At 55.2% G+C, this 18029-nt stretch overlaps 1 protein-coding gene across 16 annotated transcripts in view; it reads right to left on the bottom strand.

Moving 5' to 3' along the window:
* Positions 1-15728, bottom strand: part of EPB41L1 (erythrocyte membrane protein band 4.1 like 1) — a 67037-nt gene extending 51309 nt beyond the window's left edge. For 15 of the 16 annotated variants that reach the window (XM_017835598.1, XM_017835594.1, XM_017835597.1 and 12 more), the window contains exons 1-2: positions 15611-15728; positions 7253-7302 (exon numbers count right to left, since the gene is read on the bottom strand). The gene's annotated coding sequence lies outside the window, so the exon portion shown is untranslated. The remainder of the gene's footprint in view (positions 1-7252; positions 7303-15610) is intronic. The other variant, XM_017835596.1, reaches the window with a different exon arrangement.
* Positions 15729-18029: the final 2301 nt, after the last annotated feature.

Below are 18029 nucleotides of genomic sequence, written 5' to 3'. Positions count from 1 at the left end.
GTCACAGGCCCAAGCAGGTCCAGGGCAGCCCCCAGGAGCCTGGCAGACTGCTCTGCCAAGGCTCACAGTGGTGCACAACATGCAGCCAGCACTGGCTTCTGCCAGAGACGGAGGTGCTGACACCTCTCCAAGCGCTGCCTTGATCCAGTCCTGACACTAAGAACAATGCCACTGTTTGGCATTTATTCCATTTGCTTTGTGTTACTCTCAAAGACAAAGCTGAAAATTCCTTTTTTTCACTTTTTAACTGGCAGTTCAAGTCTGATTCATCCTTTGTGTGGAGGCAGCCCCCAGCAGCCCTGGCAGCAGCACCCAGTGCCCACAGGCAGCCAGGTGGGTGCGAGACCGTTCCCATCTCCCCACACATCTGCCCACACCGACCCCAGACAGGACTCCAGCCGAAGTGTGACACCAGGTTTGACACTTCATTGGAGTCCCTTTCATCCCTGGCCCAGTTCTCAGCCCTGCCAGCGGGGTGGCAGGAAGCTGAGTCATTTAGACAATGCACAGACACAATTCTAACAAACAGCTGGACAAACCCATTCCAGGGTCAACTGGGAGAGATGAACGGAGACACTCAGTTCCCACTGCAGAGCTGCTCCAGCCTCATGTTCCCCCATCCAGAACCTGCTAGGCCTCCCCCCTGGAGGGACCCACCACATCAGTCTCCTCCCAGGCACTGGGCAGACATTTTCTGGGAAGCAAATATTGCTGGTTGTCCCTCCCCCTCCCCCAACCTTTCCATTTTACCTCCTGGACAATCCTGAGCAGAGCAGTTGTTTTTCTTGGCTGTTTAATCTCTCCCCAGCTCCCAAAGGATGTTCACTCATTGCCTGCAGAAGCTCAGCTACCTTTGATGTGTCTCAAATTCTACCCCCAGGCAGGTGACAAGTATTCAGGGAACTTGGGCAATTAAATGACAACAGAAAGAAGGGCTGCAGGAGAAGCTTAAAATTAAATAAATAAATGAATGGGAAACAAAAAGAAACCTGAGCAAAGCCCCTCCTTCCCACCCCACCCAAGGGCAGAGCTCCAGGTGAGCAAAGCCCCAAGGTGGGCAGAGCCTCCAGCTCTGAGAGGAAGGTCCTAACCCAGACACCCTGAGCACAAAGCCCTGCTCCAAAAAAACAGGGTGCTGCACCCAGGCCCATACCGGGAACAGGGACCCCCAGCACCACAGCCAGCCTAGGAGCTGAGATCCAATCACCACAGCCGGGCTGGGAGTTGGGATCCCACAGCTGGGCTGGCCCCACTACAGCACTACCTAACAGAGTAATTTGTGTCCAGGAGGTCCTGGACCATGAACCAGGCCAAGAAAACCTGGACAGAGGGTGGCATGGCTCCTGGCCTCCCAGCTGATTTGGGAAAGCCTCAGCCAGGACAGGGGACACAAAGCCAGTGGTGTCTCCAGGCTCAGCCAGGTCGAACCCAGGCCGAGCCCTCTGTCCTGCCCAGCCTAGCCTGGCAGCAGGGCTGCTGAGCATGGAATAGTGACATCACAGCTCCCGGGAGCACGAGGCTTCAGTGCTGTCACCACCATATGAGGGGAACAAGATGCCTCTTACACCTCGTAGCCATCCCGATGGATGTTCACCACTTCCCATGTGGCTTTCAGATGGTGGGCAGGACGCTCATCCTGCAACTAGGAGGAAGAGAGAGGGCAGCTGCCAGGGGATACCCAGGGCTGGGTGTGAAGGAAAGGAGCATGGTGGTCTTGCCCGGAAGAGCTGCTGGATGGGTGATGGCCATGTGGGGACACAGGCAGGACTGTAGCCCTGGCAGAGAGGCAACACGTTGCCCAGAATCCTGGGCTGGCACATCACTGCGTGCCTCTGCTTATCAGTTCCTGGTCACTCCTCAGAGACCTGAAGGTGGTCTATGATGGGTCCCTTCCAGAGGAGGAGAATAGCCTGGACTTTTCACAGAGATGGAGCTGCCCATCTCAGTCACCAGGTGGATGAGCTAAGTGGTGGCAAGGCCACCTACCCCCGAGACAGCATCATCCCACTGGGACCAGCACAAGGGGGACCTACTTGAACATGGCTCTGAAGCATGGACCCCTAATCCACTGCTGAAGCATCCACATCCATCCAACTCTACCCAGCCTGCCCCAGCCTCAGGGCATCCACTGCTGCAGCCACAGCCACCAGGAGCCACTGGTGAGGGTGCTCCATCATCAAGGCCCCTTGGGACAGGGCAGCACACACATGGCTCAGCACTGTGTCCCCTCCAACAAGTCAGGGACTGTCACTGGGACTGTTACTGGTGGCGGCAAAAGGGTGGGACACAAACTGCCCGCAATGGCCGCAGCATCTGCCTCATCAACGTCTCTGTCTCCCTGGCAACCCGGCTACTGGTCTTCTCACTTGCAGCCGAGCAGGCTTCTGCACAAAAGCCATGCTCAATTTGTAGCAGGATTATGGCAGCCCTCTCCTTCCCTCATCCTCCCAAATTCATCCATCCCAAATTTTCCATCCAAAATTCATCATTAAACATAACCTTGCAGTGAGGAACAAGAAGCATCACACCAGAGTCCTGGGAAGTAGCAGTGCTCCTGCTCACCCTGCCTACCACCACCACCACCACCACCACTGGGTGTACTGAGAAACACTAGCCTTTTGGATGGAGGAAAGTGGGACCTGTGGAGCAGCCACATGTGGAGTGACAACACTGTCTCAGTGCCAGCTACCTTGAATAACTACATGCACATAGGAGCTGGACAAGCATCTCCAGGTGACACTAGTGGCAGTGAGACCCAACATCACTCTCCATCCAGCAAGTACAGTGGCCTCAGAGGCTCCCAAAACTCCTCACTGCAGTACAGAGCTCCCTCCAATGCCTCGTCAGCATCCCCATCACCCCACCAAGCATCCTGCCTGCTGTACAGAGGGGGAAGGACAAAAGCCAAGACTCGAATTCCAGGGCAGCATATGGCTCCACGAAGAACCAGCCCAGAGGTCCCTGAGCAATGCCAGAGTAGAGCAAGCACCAGCCATGCTGAGGACACTTTCAGGAGCCTGAGATGCTGTGCACAGAGGCATGACAAACACCTGACCCCTCCAGACTGAATATCCCCTAGGGAGGCACCAGAGAGGAAGGTAAGCCCTGGTACCCAAGACCTGCACCCTTCAGCTGCAATGAGAGGAGCAGAACCTGCTTGGCTCCTACCAAGCAGTGCTTGGCACCTGTTCTTCAGGCTGCTGAGGATGGGAAGTGGCCCAAACACCGTTCAACTCCTTCAGCAACAGAGAGGAAAGCCAAGATAGGAAAATTTGTCGCAGAATAAAGAAGAGAGCAGCAAGGGGTGTCAAGAAAATTGGCTGGAAGAAGCCCAGAGAGGTGCCACCACCAGTACCCGGCCGTTGGAAGATGGTGGCCCAGAGCATACCTGCACCAGGGCCAGGTGCCCTCCTGAACATGGCCCAGCCTGTGCATTACCCTTGGGAGGAAGTCATGCAGGTCCCCAGCCCACACCATGTCTGCTCAGATGCTGCCTACAGCTTCAAATCCCTTGGGTCCTGCTGTGCCAAAAAAGCTGTTGAAACACCAGTCCCAGGTGGCAAGTCCTCCACAGGGATCTAAGAACAGACAGCTCTTCCTTTCCATCCAGCCCCAGTGGAATCACCAGTCTAGCAAGGAAGGAGCCCATACCAGCCCTTCATACTCTTGGCCAAAAGCACTGGTGGGAGAGGGGTGTTACCTGACATGGGAACAGAGGTCTCTGTCACTCTGAGACTTGCTGAGGACTTGGGGGAGCTTGTGGTCATCAGAGCAACAAAGCTGCATCTTCCCTGGAAAGCCCCATCTCCTGTTGCCCAAGCAGATAGCCCTGCGTGTCAAAGGTGGGGCAAGATCCCAGCACGGCTCTGGAAAGAGGAGCCTCCAACAGCCGGGCAGAGGTGTCAGAGATGGGTGGGCACCCCAGCTCACCCCACCATGACACAGCATGGGGGAAGCTCAGCTCCTAAGTGGTGTGATGCAGAAGAGGTTAAAAGGATCAGCCAAGGTAAGCAGGGTGTTTGTCCAGCAGCCAGCCTTTCCCAAGAGTTTGAGGGAGCTCCCACCAGCCTTCAGGGCACACACTGCCACATATCACAAACCTGTTTGCTCAGCTCCAGCCAAAGCAGCTGGGATGGCACAGAGCAAGGCTCATTGACCAAGGCATGTCTTGCAGCCAGGATGGGCCCCAAATCAAGAGGAAAGTGCACCAGCAGCCCCAAGGCAGGGTGGGGGACAGGCAGGGCACTGCCCCAGTACCTTGTAAGCGGCACTGCCAGCTCCCACCCCCTGCTGGGGTCCCACCGCTCTGTGGGGGTGGGGGGCATGGAGCACAGAACAGCTTCATCTTCCCAACTACTCCATAAAACAGACTGACAGTGTTTTTCAGGCCTAAGGTGATCTGTGCAGTGCCTTGGGCCAATTTTTTAAATAAAAATCTAATCTTACCCAAGGTGCTGGGGAGGCACCCCAGCAGCTGCTCTGTGCCCACCTGCACTTTCCAGCCATTAGAAACTGCCCATAAACAGAGCTTTGGGGCTAAACCACCTCAGTGACACATCTTGACAGTGCTAGGAGCTCTGCCTGGTGACAGGGTAGTTGCGCCCAAGAGTTGGCTCTGCCCTGCTGGCCTCCTGTGCTTTTTGGGATGGGGAAGGGGCTGTCCAAGAGGTGCCATAGCCAATTGGAGCAGTCAGCCCAGGTAGGGACCAGGTTGTCCAGGGAGACCCTGGGACCACCACCAGCAGTGCAGAACATCCCTCCCCTCCTACTCCAACCCTCACACAGGGACAGGACTGGAGCAGAGCCCTGGAATGTTCTGGTGCAGCAGAGGAGGGAGACTGAACCAAAGGCTTTTTGAACACAGCTCCCGCTGACCACCACGGGGCATCAGCAGGGCACCTCAGATACACGAGCAGGCAGGGGTGTGGCAGACCACACGGACCACTCACCACCAGGGAATGCTCTTCCTCCACTGGTGACAGTAGTGAGCTGCTCCCATCCTATTGCAGGTCCTCTGCTGCCTCAGCAGCCACTGCCCTCAGAGCAGGGCAGAGATCAGGAGATCAGCCACCCTGTGCTGGGATGTGGCAGCCAGGAGAGATCAGCTGTTCTCTGTGCAAGAACACCCTGGGAAGCAGTGTGTTGGAAGAGGAGAGGAGCTTGAGGAGGTGAAGAGCACCTGGATGAAGGGGAGCCCCAAAGAAAGCCCAGCTCAGGCACAGGCTTGGCCTTCTCCCATCATCTCTTTCCTTCCAAAGGGCCAAGGGCTCTTCCCACAGTCATCTTCTTCTGCTCTGCAGTCCCAGGAGGGACCTGTTTGGTTCCAAAGTACGAAGAGCCATGTTCCCCAGGGTAACGATCACACCTTGCACCAGTTTTGAGGAGGACAGAGTAGTTTCATTGGAAGAGACCTACAACAACCATCAGTCCAAATGAGGGATGACCACCTCTTTTGAGCAAGCTCCCAAGGAACCACCCCTTTCCCTTCACTGCTGCCTACCCAATCCCACAGCAAGCCCTTCCAGACATCCAGGAAGTAGGATACAGCATCAGCTGTGATGGAGCTGAAGGAATACAGAGAAAGGAGAAGCTCATTGCCAGCACAATCACTGTGCCGTGACCAAAGTGTCACCAATCTTTCACGAAGCAGGGGGACACCTCCCTCGGCACACAGCAGCAGCTGGCCTAGGGTGTGCTGGGAAGGATCTGCTTGCCAAGACTTGCTAGGGAGCTGGGACCTGCAGGTGACTGGCACAGGCTGGGTGAGCCTGCCTGGAATGCACAGACACAGAGTAGCTCTGCTGTGCTACAGCTGCCCCAAGTCCCCAGCACCAGCTCACAAGATGAAAGGGGAAATCATGAAACCAAAGACACAGACCTAGGCCGCTGCCCCCAGCTACACCTGGGGCACCAAGGCCAACAGCAAAAGCAAGGGCTCACCGCAGAGGTGGCACATGTCCTCCTGCTCCTCATGCCACCCCAGTGTGGGGAACTGCAACGGGGACTTGCATCCCCATGTAAGGGCAGAGCTTCCTGCAGGGCATCACCCAGGAGCTGAACACTCCCACGTCAGCGGTGGCTGGTGCCCAGCCTCCCATGCAGTGTTCCTCGTGCTGAGCCCCAGTATGGAGCCCACAGCACCCTGACCCCATCCTGCAGGGAAACTGCACAGGGACAACCCCAACAATCCCACCATGTGCCTGAAAGCATTGCCCAAATGCTCCTTACACTCTGTCAGGCTTGGGGCCATGACCACTGCCCTGCGGAACCTGTTCCAGTGCTTGACCACCCTCTGGGAGAAGAACTTGCACCCACTGCCTCATGTGGGCAGGAGCCAAACCCATGGGCAGCAGGGTTCCACTGCCACATGGCCCTGTTCCCTGGGAAAGAGCCAGGACAGCAGGGTGCAGCTATGGAGTTCCTCATTACCCATTTTTAGATGATGAAACCATGCTCCCATTTCAGTCCTGGGCAAGGATCACACTGGAGTGTAGCTCTGCCCAGGCTCACCTCACAGGTCAGACAGCAAAAGCAAAAGCCAGACCTTGTCCTCCCAACCATCACTAGCCCCACACTGGCTGCAGGATGCACAGAAGCAGCTCCTCACATCTGGTTTCACATGGATGTCACCGTGCTGTGCAGTGGGGCCCTGGAGCAGAGCAGCCCTTCCAGCCAGAAGAACCGTGGGGCCTCTGAGAAAGCCTGGACCACAAGCCCTTAACTCTTTCAGGCATCACAGCTATTTAATCCTGCAGCTCAGACCTCTCCTGTACTTCGCTCCCAGCTGCCCAGCAGTGGCAGAGGCAACTCAGGCCAGCTGTGCCCAGCCTCATGAGCCCAAGGACCTGAGCCCTGAGCCAGCAAAACACCACAGCTAGTTTTTAAACACACCGCCTCCCTCAGATCCTCCATACAAAAGATGGCATGGAAACCCAGAGCATGGAAACTCAACACCATGAGTAATATCCCAAAACTGCTCCGTCAGTGGACAAGGAGTCGGGCAGCCCATAGGAGCCTTTCTGTTGGCAAAGGGGCCCAAGTTCCAACTAAACCAGGAAACAATCCCAACACAAAGCCAGAAGCCCAAGCCCAGCAGTGTGGTGCTTTGGTGGGAGCAAGCTAGATTTCCAGTCCTGCTGGGGGTTCCTGGCAGACAAGCCTCCATGCTGAGCAACCCGTTCTACACTGCAAAACCCACTCAGCCTCATCTGGGATCTGGAAATGAGAACAAAAGCTTTCAGGATAAACTCACGCTGCTTCTGGGGGCTGCTCTCAGTGCTCGGTTCAGGCACAATTCAGAACCTGCAAAGAAGAAATCAGATTTGGTTAAAAAGAAGATGATAGCAAGTTCTCGGAAGGACAGCTACAGCTGTCACAAAAGGGTGCCTGCCTAGCTCGAGCACTGTGTTTAAATTCCATACAGATCTCCTTGCTGGAGAATGGAAGCTCAAGATCGTGTCAGATGTCATTTTGCTCTCCAAGAGCCTGATGTGAAGGCCAGCTCTGTTCATTTCAGGATAAAAGCAAATATTTACTACAGCAATGCTGCAGAGCCAACACACCTCCAAGAAGTGACACTGATCCCCTGGGTGTGACCCAAGTGTTCTCCTTTCAGGCCATCTGTACCACCCCATTGTCACCCATCCCTCCGGTTCATGGCATGGCCTCCACAGTGACACCAAGGGTAGCATCTGGTCAGCAGGGCTTTGGCTGCAGGCGATGATGCAGGTCAGTGATGCGGGACCTACACAAGGCAGTCCCAATCCCTCATCCATGGAGTCACTGGCGGGTCTGGCACACCAGGTGGAAAATGAGCAGTTTGAACAGGAACAGCCCCCATCCTGCAACAGCATTTTCAGGGCCACTTTTTATATGACAACTGCATCTAACAGGAGAGAAGAATCTGCCCAGCAGGCACTACAGTGACATGGAAGAGGAAGCACGGTCTCACAGCACAGCAGGGATACCTCCCACTTTTCCAAGGTTTAATTTTCAAACATACTTGGACAGGCAAGGCCCAGCCTCCCACCAGAAGCAAAGCAGGCAGGATGACGCACCTATGCAAAGCTCCCACCTCTCCCATGGCTTCAGAAAAATCCTTTCACTCTCCACAGGCAAACAACAGCTGTGTGTGGCCAACAGCCTGCCCTGACACTGACCCGCAGCAGCTTTCCCAAAGAGGTACAAAAGCTGCTCCACTTTCCATGTGGACCAAGTCCCCACACAGCATGGCAACATCAGCGACTGACCCACAGCTGGGCAGCTCCCCCGTGGGCTCTGGCCAGACACACAAGGATCTGTGGAGCTCTCTCCCTCCTTTGGCCTCTGTGGCCCTGCTCCTTCTCTGTCAATCCCAGCAATTTCTGTGGGTACTCTGTGCTGCTCTCAGGTTTGTAAGCTCAGCTTTCTCCTATCCCAGCTCAAGGGTGAGTCAACAGAAGCCGAGCAGAGATAGGCAGGCAGGTTCACAGCCAGGTACAAAAGCAGCCAGCTTTCCACAGACCCAGAAGAAGAGGTATGACATGTGGGGCTCCCAAGCCTGCACCCTGTTCCTCCTGCAAGGGAGGATGGAGGATGCAGCCACCAAAGGCAGGGCAGTCGCACTCGACACTCCCCAACCCGCCTGTGTTGATGCTGTCACACAAAGCCCTTGTGTTCTCCATCAGCCACTGACTGTGGCTTCCCTGAGTGAGCAGCATTCACTGGGACTGACTGTATTATGGCAGGCTCCAAGCTATAGACATCAATTAGTATCATTAATGAAGTGTTCTGAGAATACAGGCAGTGGGAGCAAGACCTTCCCCAACCCTGCTCACTTCTGCCTGCAAACAGTAGCTCCCCATCACACTCCTGCAAGAGAAAATCCATGCCGGATTGTATCCTGACCTCCTGCCACGCAGCTTTGCCAGCACCAGGCCAGTGAGTACACCATCGCAGCCACAGACACTGCCCCAGGCTCGAAAACATCCCATAGTGACCTACATTGTCACAACATCGTCATCACAATCATCCAGCCTGGTCCTGATGGGTCAGTGTGAGTGCTGGCTGGGGAATAGGCACTGGGACACGGCAGCAGCCAGATGAAGGCTCCAGTCTGTGCCCAGGGCAGAGCCCAGCTGGCACCATGGGCCAGCTCAGCTGCTGGTTGGGCTTAGGAGGGAGCCCTGCACTGGCCCAGCTCACTCAAATCTGGGCCAGCATGTTGCAAACATGCCGATGGGTCCAACAAGGGACAAGGATTCGCACTGTCCCCTTCACATGAGCACCAGAGCAGGAGCACACCCGGAGCAGGGAGTGCAGCAGCACATATGGAGAAGCAGTCCAGCTGCGCACAGCTTTGCCCACTCAGCATCACAGCAGCTCAGTGAGCCGAGAGGGAACAGCCCAGCCAGCGCCCAGCAGGAGAGGCCCATAGACCACACCACTATGGGCTTCCAGGCTGCCCTGCCCACACCCAGAGCCAGCAGCAGCGCACCAGGGTGAGTCTGAGCTCCAAAGCTCTTACAGCAATACTGAGGGGGCAGATAATGCTCCCAAAACACAGCATGGGCAGCTGCATCTTCTCTGCATCCTGTGGTACTTCCCACAGTCACCTGAAGTCACCTGCATTTCTTACAGATAGGTCACACATGAGACTAAGGTGACCAACAGGGATTTATAATCATCATATAGAATCATAGGATGGCGTGAGTTGAAAGGGACCTTGAAGTTCATCTTGTTCCACAGCCTTCCACTAGACACCTTCCACTAGACCGGGCTGCTCAAAGCCCAGTTCAGCCTGGCCCTGGACACTTCCAGAGATGCCATGCTACCATACCATAGCACTGGAAAACATTCTTTGGTTCCCTGAAGAACAGTTCCAGTGATTTGGCAGAGGTAACAGCCCCTGCCCCACATACGGATGCACATACCCAGAGCCAGATCAGCCCTCACAGGAGGTTTCTCTTGTTCTGGCCAGTTCACTCCACAGGACCTTCATCTATCAGGACTTGCAGTAAATCTCCTAAAGGGAAACACTGCTGAGAATTCAGGCTGGAATTTTCCCCCACCAAAGTTCACCATCAACTTTAGGTTTGCATCCTTGTCAAAAACGGCACCTTGTCAAAAACGGTCAGTGAGCAGCAGACCCAGCTGTACAACCACCCCTCTCCCACCTTGAGACCTTTGCTACGCCCCTGTCAGCACCATTAAAGCAGATCCCCAAAGTTCTATCAGGTACTACACCACCCTGTGCTCTGCAAGGCTTCTGCCAGCACAAACACTGCCAGATCCATAGTACACCTAATTAGAAAATCCAGTTGCTTCTCTTATGCATAGAGTAGTGCTTCCCATAGGATCATTAAGGAGAAAAACCTGCAGGTGTCCTTCACCTGTGGCCACCTGGGTGATGGTCCCCTGTGGATGGGCCTGAGGAGGATGCGAAAGGCTGGTCCATCCCCCTCCCACCCTGCAGCCGCCTCCGGCCTGGCCTCGCTGCTGGCACTCGCCCTGACAAGTCCGATTAGCTGATTACAAAGGGGAATGTGTCATTTCAAACACACAATCAGATTTCCCGGCCCTTCTGCCCATAACAAAATGTCTCATGAAATGGCTCATTCTGCTCTCCCATAGAAACGTGTTTCCCTGCAAAAGCCTGATACGAGGAGAGGAGGCAGAAAAAGGAAAAGGCAAAGCTAAAAATATCATCTGAAAGATACCACGACAGCAACAGATTCACAGGAAAACGAGGTGGGAAGGGGGCTGCGAACGTGTTAAGATCCTGTTTAATCTCTCCCCAGCCACCTAAAAAATGCATCGAAGGCAGAAATGATACCTCAACATTTCCTTTGTGCGAGAGCTGACTCCACCCTGTGTTTTCCTCTCCATCTGATGCTCAGGAAAGGATACCAGCAGACATCTCTGTTGCTGCCAGGCAGCGAGGGGCCCTGGCAGTGGGTTAGTAGGAGCAGAGGGAGGAAGGAGTCGGTGGGAGGAACCTGGCAGCAGGGCCGGGCTGTGAATCCTCATTCAGCAGCATCTCAGACGCAGGATGAGCTTTACACTAGCAGAGCACCTGCTCCTGGTTTCCACCCCATCGCCAGCACCTTGCAAAGGAGCATTGAGACTGAGGAGGCATCAGGGACATCTCAGTGTACTGAGATGGCCACAGGGTCCAGTTACAGCTGGTGGGCAGAGGGCTGGTCTCTGAACGGGGGATGGACCAACCTGCTACCTCATTTCATCACTACAAAGAGGCCAAGTGCCCAAGCAAAACTGCTGACCTGCTGGCAGCTGCAGATCTGCAGCTTCAGCCTCATTTATCTCGTGTTTTGAGCACAAAAGAATCAGCCCAGTCTCCTCTTGGCACTGTGATCCTGCTGGACCCAGGATGCTGCGCACCCAGAGCCAGCTGCCCCCAGACACTGCAGCTCCCACACAGGGCAGACCCCGCCTGGGACACTGCTAAGCCCCTTGGGGAGACAGGATTGCCCTACAGAGGACAAAACCCAGACCATCAGCAAAGATGAAAAGAAAATCCTCTTCCAGAGCATTATAATCCAGATTTTAAGGCTCTGTCTGCTGCTCCCACCCCTGAGGAGTCTACATGAGCATGTTCATGGGCGTGCGCACACCAGGCAGGGTACTGTCAGCTGCATTCAGAGCCCCCTCAGCTGTGTACTGGGACGAGCAGACATAAGAATGTCTGCTTCTCCCAGTACATATCTGACCCTTTCCACACAGTCCCACAGCTCCCTGCCAAGTGCAAGGAGAGCGAACTTTGACTCCTGTCCCAGTCATACAAATCTTCAGCCCAACAGCTCGTCTTGGGATTAGGTATTAGGGAGAAGTTCTTCCCTGTGAGGGTGGGGAGATCCTGGCACAGGTTGCCCAGAGGAGCTGTGGCTGCCCTATCTCTGGAAGTGTCCAAGGCCAGGTTGGATGGGGCATGGAGCTAGTGGAAGGTGTCCCTGCCCGTGGCAGTGGGATTGGAATGAAATGAGCTTTAAGGTCCCTTCCAACCCAAACCCACGATTCCGTGCCACCACGCACCCCCAAACAGTTCACCTCCTTGGAGCAAGGCAGGGCGGAGGAAGCAGTTGTCATCCAAGACAAGGGACATCCATGGAGGCTGGGCCCAGCACCCTGCTCTGTACCAGGGACACACTGTGCGGACAGGAGACATGCTGCAGAAAGCAGACACTGCTCCCATGGTGAAGGACATGGTTGCTCAGATCTCCCACTCTTCACTTTAAGGCACACGTAGGTCCTGGACAACCCACAAACATCCACCCAAGGGCTGGAAAGAGAGGAAGGATGGATCTTCAGGCTTAAGGAAATACTGCAACATGCCTCCATCAGACAGTCTCTTTCCACCATCCCTTCCACCAGTCAAGGTGATGATGAAGGACTGGACAGGTCAGCATGGTGCCTCACCAGCAGCAGTGATGCTAGACTTCATAGACTCAAGAAGCACAGGGCAGGGGCTGGGAAGGAGTTCCCAAGGAAGACTCTTCTCCAGCTTCCACACATACAACCCCTTCCAGGCTCAAGCGACAGCATAAGCCAACAGTGACTGTGGGTCCAGGCTCAAAGCCAACGACCCCTGACAAAAGGAGAGAATCGGGGCCAGTCCCTTCACTAAGCACCACAGACCCGCACAGACTTCCTCGGTGCAACCACCCCAGCTCTGACAAATCCAAACCTGCTGACTCAGAGCCACCGACTGCTGTAATGAGAACAATAAGCCACGCAGCCGTCACTGTCACAGCCTCAGCGCAAGCACATTTTAGGTGCCCGTATGAGAGTCAGGTATTTGTAGCTGCACAGGTCTCCCTGCACAGGAGCTACCAGAATCCAGGGACTCAGGAACTGCCGCTGTTTTGTGTTTCTTCTTTGCCATCTCTGCTTAAAACAGAGCTCCAGGCTCAACTTAGACTTCCAAGTGGCAGGCACCCCATGAAAGTCTACTATACACAGGCCTTACAGCCTCCCATGCTGCTCTGTGCAAAGCTTAAGCCCAATACTCAGTCCATTTCTTCGCACACACTTGCTTCCCCATCAGCATCCCAGCTGTCACTCTGGCACCATAGCACTGTGCCCAAGGCAGCATGGAAATATTCCAAGTCCATGGCCAAAGAGAATTAAGGCAAAGGACACTCAAGTGATGTCTGCGAGTCTGAGCAGGAAGCTCGGAGCAAGCCTGGGACCAGCCAAGCTCACTCCCTGCCCTTTAATGAACAGGTCATTCTCTGTGGCTTCCTAATTTAGAAATCCTAATTAGTTATGGGAAAGATTTCTTCTTTTAGGGACAAAATTAGTCAGGCACCTGACTGGTCTGTCTGTCTCTGAAAGCCTCCTCTAGGAAAGCAGAAGTCCTCAGCAGTGCTGGAGCAAGGAGGAAGGCAGGCAGCCTGGAGTGATGCTGGAGTCACTCACGGGACAAGGGCTTGGTGCTGCCGGCAGAAAGCCCAAAACATTATTCTGTAAATCAATGAGAGATCCAGCTCCTCACCAGGACCAAGGTCATCACCCAGAGCTTATCAAGGAGATAACTGCCTGGGGGAAGAAAATTGACTTCTACGATTTTCCCCATTCTACACTGCAGTGACTCCTTCAGCTGACCCAGCCACCCCTCTTGGCCACACAGAAAACATACACCAGAAGACACTTACTCTGAAAGGTTGTTATGGTGGTGGCAACCATGGCAGCAGCCCAGGAAAGGGGGCCCATCATGCTCCATGTCTGCACTGGACAGGGGATTTACCAAAACCTTCCCCTTCCAAATGCCAGGAACATGGGCTCTCTGCTCCACTCATGTCTTTAAGCCCAGAAAAACAACACTGGACTTCAAAAACCCTTTCTAGATGCTTCCTCCAAACCAAAACCTAAGAGATTTGGAAAATGCTCGTTTCTCAGAAATTGATAAAAATAAAAAATCCTGTACAGTTCTAGGCACAGCATCAACAAGACACCAAAACAGCAAGAGAAGAACCCACCCCCTACAGCCAAAGCCAGCTTACCCCAGCACAAACACAAGCTCTGTGTTCCACAGCCCTGCCCAGGGCTCTCCTGGAAACAGCAACTGCTGCTTTTATGGCAGTGTCACCAGCTGAAATCCTGGCTAAAGCAGTTGACATTGCCCCATCCCTGGGCCAAGAGGAGAAGAGATGAGAATACTCTCCTCTCAGCGGGGCTGTGGAGGGGAAGGCGGCTCACGCCCCATCAAGGGATGGCCACACCATGGTCCTTGACTCCAAACATGGAGCTTTATCCCTTTGTAGGGAGGAACACTCTGGACATGTGCTACAACAGCCAGGACCAAGCCACGGCTTCCAGAACATGCCCTACATCCCTGCACACAACAGAGACGGGTCCTCATGGAGAGCATCCTGGGGAGCCCCCCCATAGACAGGCTTCATGCCTACCAAACCAGACTCTAAACCAACAGAATTAAAGAGCAATTCCCTTCTTCAAGGACCATTGCCCAAACCCAGCCGACCTTCCCTCAGTTCCAAACTCATGTGATGGCAACAAGGACATACAGCTGAAGGCCAGCAGAGCAGCTCTCCAGCCTTCACAGTTGTGGTCCAAGGCGCCTGACACCAAGAGTCCTCCCATGGGACACAAAAGGATGCAGAGAGCAGACCGTGTAACAATGTGCTTCCCACATCTCCAGTGGTTTGGAAGCAAAAATCCCTTTGGACAAGTCTAGCATGAGAAAGCTGGAGGGAAAGTGCCAGCTAAGTGCGGGAAGAGGCTTATTCATGGGCTGATCTCTCTGAGGATGCTGGAGAAGCCACACCTCATCTACAGCAATGGAGAACCAGCTGATCAGGAGTCACCTCACACCATCCACAGATGAATCAAATATAGCTTTGCTATCGCCTGCAGCACATTGTGACTATCCAGCCACGCACTCCCTGACCATTGTTTGCCCACAGGAGGGTTCCCACCGTGACAGGCTGAGGGCTGGGCACACTAGAGGGGAACAATATCCCGAGAAACAGCCAGAGAAAAAGAGATGAGAAATACAGAAACCACTGATGGGGAAAGGGCCACGCAGGTCTTCTAGTACGATCTCCCGGGTAACCAGCCTATGGAGAAAATGCTGAGCTCAAGGATACCTCTAGAGCCCACCTCCTGCCATATGACAGTACTCCAAAAATAACCACAGAAATATGCGAGGACCCATTCCAAGTTGTTCCTGGCTCTCTCCAATTCTCCCTCTAATGTAAATCATCTCCCTCAAATCACAGGCCGGCAGTTCAATGTGTTACAGCAGCTCGGGGCTACGGATCCCCGGGGCCGGCTCATCCTGCCCTAAGGACCCGGCTGCCTCTGCTGCTTCCCCGCACTCCGCTCTGCTCCTTGGCGGGTGGAAGCGCGGTCCTACCCACACCCTATGCCATCGGACCCCCGTTGGGAGCCGCGCCCCGACGGGAGCATCCCGGCAGGACACGGTGCGGAATGCGCCGGTGCCGGGAAGGGGAGGCCCGGCTTGGAACAGCTTTCCCGGCGGTGGGGCTGCAGCCCTGCCCGCAACCTGCCCGCCTCTCCCCCGCAGGCACAGCACCGCACCTGGGGCTGCCCAGCCCCGCACCCCCGCGCCCCCCGCACTCCTCCGGCTCACCTCTGCTCTGCCCGCTCCGTTCCGCCGCCGTCTACCGGGCAAGGCCCCACGCCACAGCGGCCGCTGCCCGCAACCCTGCCCGTGCTGCCTGCCCGCCCTGCCCGCTCCTGCCCGCCGTGCGGCGGGAGCGGCGCAGCGCGGGGCGGGGCGGGACGCGCCGCCGCGGAGGGGGCGGGAACGCCCCGCCCCCGCCGCACCGGAGCCGCCCTCGGGCCGCAGCGGAGCTGCGGGAGCTGCGGGGCTGTGCCGGGCACTGTCCCCCCCGAAGCACTGGGGGCCACCGAGGCAGTTTCCAGGGACGTCTCGCGTGATCCCTCGCCCACGGATAGGGTCCCACAGAGACACCTTGAGTGTCCTCTCAGACTCCCCATCCTTGCAGAGCCTCCTTCTGCCACCCCCGCCCTCACCCCCGGGCCCCGGGCGCAGGACATGCGACGAGTTCTCCAGCTCCCAGGGGCTCCTAGTCCTTCCCGGAGCATCCCGGGAAGCCCGCTTGCTGTGCACAGCCTGTTTGGGGGGCACACCCATAAGCCAGGCCCTGGAGATCTTCACATCATTGACTCACTGGACTTGTGCATTTTGGGGTTGTCAGGGCGAGCAGCGCCCCCCAGGAGATGCAGATGGAACAGGGGGCTGTTGCTGCGACAGACACGAGCGCACTCACAGCACGGATACACGGGGTGCATGGGCACACTGGATGCACAGCGCAGATGCACTGGATGCAGGTATGCACTGTTGCACAGAATGGATGCACGGGGTGCAGAGTGCACTGAATGCACGGTAGAGGTGCACTGGATGCACAGCAAGGAAGCAGTGGGTGAGGGACGGACTGGACATACAACAGGGATGTACTGGCTGCAGGGATACGCTGGGTACACAGGGATGCACCAAATGCACAGCAGGGATGCAGTGGCCACTCTGCATGGATGTAACAGGAGGAATGAGTCTGGTTTCCTCATTCCCAGAGCCTGTGGCAAGTTCCAGCTCAGTACCCAGTGCCCTCTGCACTTGTGCACCACGCAGGGCTCCCAGCAGCACATTATGCCCTGGACTGCCCTGCCGAGGCTTGGCTTTGCTCTGTTACCTGGTGGCACATCTGCCCTCAGTGACTGTCCTGGTCCTCTGAGGCTGGAAGGCTGCAGCACTCTGTGGGACTCCAGGAAAAGCAGGTCTCCAGCAGCACAGAGGAGGCCAGGGGACTCTTCCCAGCAGGGAAGCTCCAACCTGGCTGCCTCTGCTTGTTCTCTGCAAGCCAGGTTGGCCTGGGGTGGCTTGTCACAGTGTGTCAGTATGCAGTTGCTTGTCTGGTAGCGGTGGGTGCCAGGGCTCTGTGCCTGCTGCCTCTGGGTGCTGCTCCTCAGCCTCCTCCCCACCGGCCTTTGGGAAACCTGCCATTCCCACTCACACAGAGAGCCTGACCCCTCACCACCACAGCTGGGATGAAGTACTGGAACGAGGCGGGCCTTGTTTTACTGCGTTCAAAAGTGCCTCCTTTATCAGCCACACTGAGGCTTTTTTCCTGACAAACCACATACCAGCGGAGAGTACCAGGAACAAAATGAGGCTGCATGGTCCAGTGGTTCGAGGCAAGGCAGCGATGCCAGCAGGATTGTGGGCTCTAATCCCCTGCTGAGCTGTTGACTCTGTACAAACTCAGGCAGGTCCTGCAGCTTTGTGCTGTGGAGAAGCCCAGCTGGAAAGTTGGGTAAATAGCAGGAACCTCTTGGAAAAAAACCCACCCCACTGCATGGGAGCCAACTTGAGGGAGGGCAATTATTTACAAATAAATGATATTTTAGCTGTCTGCTGGGATCCCTCATGAAGGCATGGCTTTCCCCTCTGGCCCTTCACTGCTGCGGATCTTTAAGGGGCAATGCTGAAGAGGTGCTTTACCTGCTGCCGAGGTGACTGTGCTGCAGGGGACATCATGTGCTGCACAGGACATCACTGGTGTATCACGCTACGCTGAATTTATAGGGAACTTATATAGGAGAAAAGCTGCACCGTATTGTTGAAAAAACAATTACAACTGTAGGTGTGTGCAGGCTGCTGTGAGTGTCTGTGTTCATCTTTCAGGCCTTCAAAGGGAAAATAGTGATGGCTGCTCAGGAGGTTCTGTCATTCTCCAAAGGAAAATCTAGGAAATGTGAATGTTAAATTCCATTTTAAGTGAATTTAGGTCACATAAGTCAGTGGGTGACCACATTGGCAGAGTTCTGAGCACAGATATCCTTGGTATTGCTGCCCACCACAGAGAACATTCCCCTTGGGAAACCAAGGAACTGGAAGAAGAACGCATAGAACAAATTTCCTCGGTGAATCCTTCACTCTCTTCTTGCACTGGCAAACAGCCCAGCCTGAACTGTCTTCCCGTTAGCACCAAGCAAAAGCCTGAAACTCTCCAACAGTCATGAAGACA

Source organism: Lepidothrix coronata, unplaced genomic scaffold (assembly GCF_001604755.1).
Source record: "Lepidothrix coronata isolate B3197 unplaced genomic scaffold, Lepidothrix_coronata-1.0 Scaffold260, whole genome shotgun sequence".
NCBI classification, from domain to species: Eukaryota; Metazoa; Chordata; class Aves; order Passeriformes; family Pipridae; genus Lepidothrix; species Lepidothrix coronata.
The sequence above is the reverse complement of the archived record's forward strand: the minus strand, read 5'-3'. Positions and strand labels throughout refer to the sequence as shown.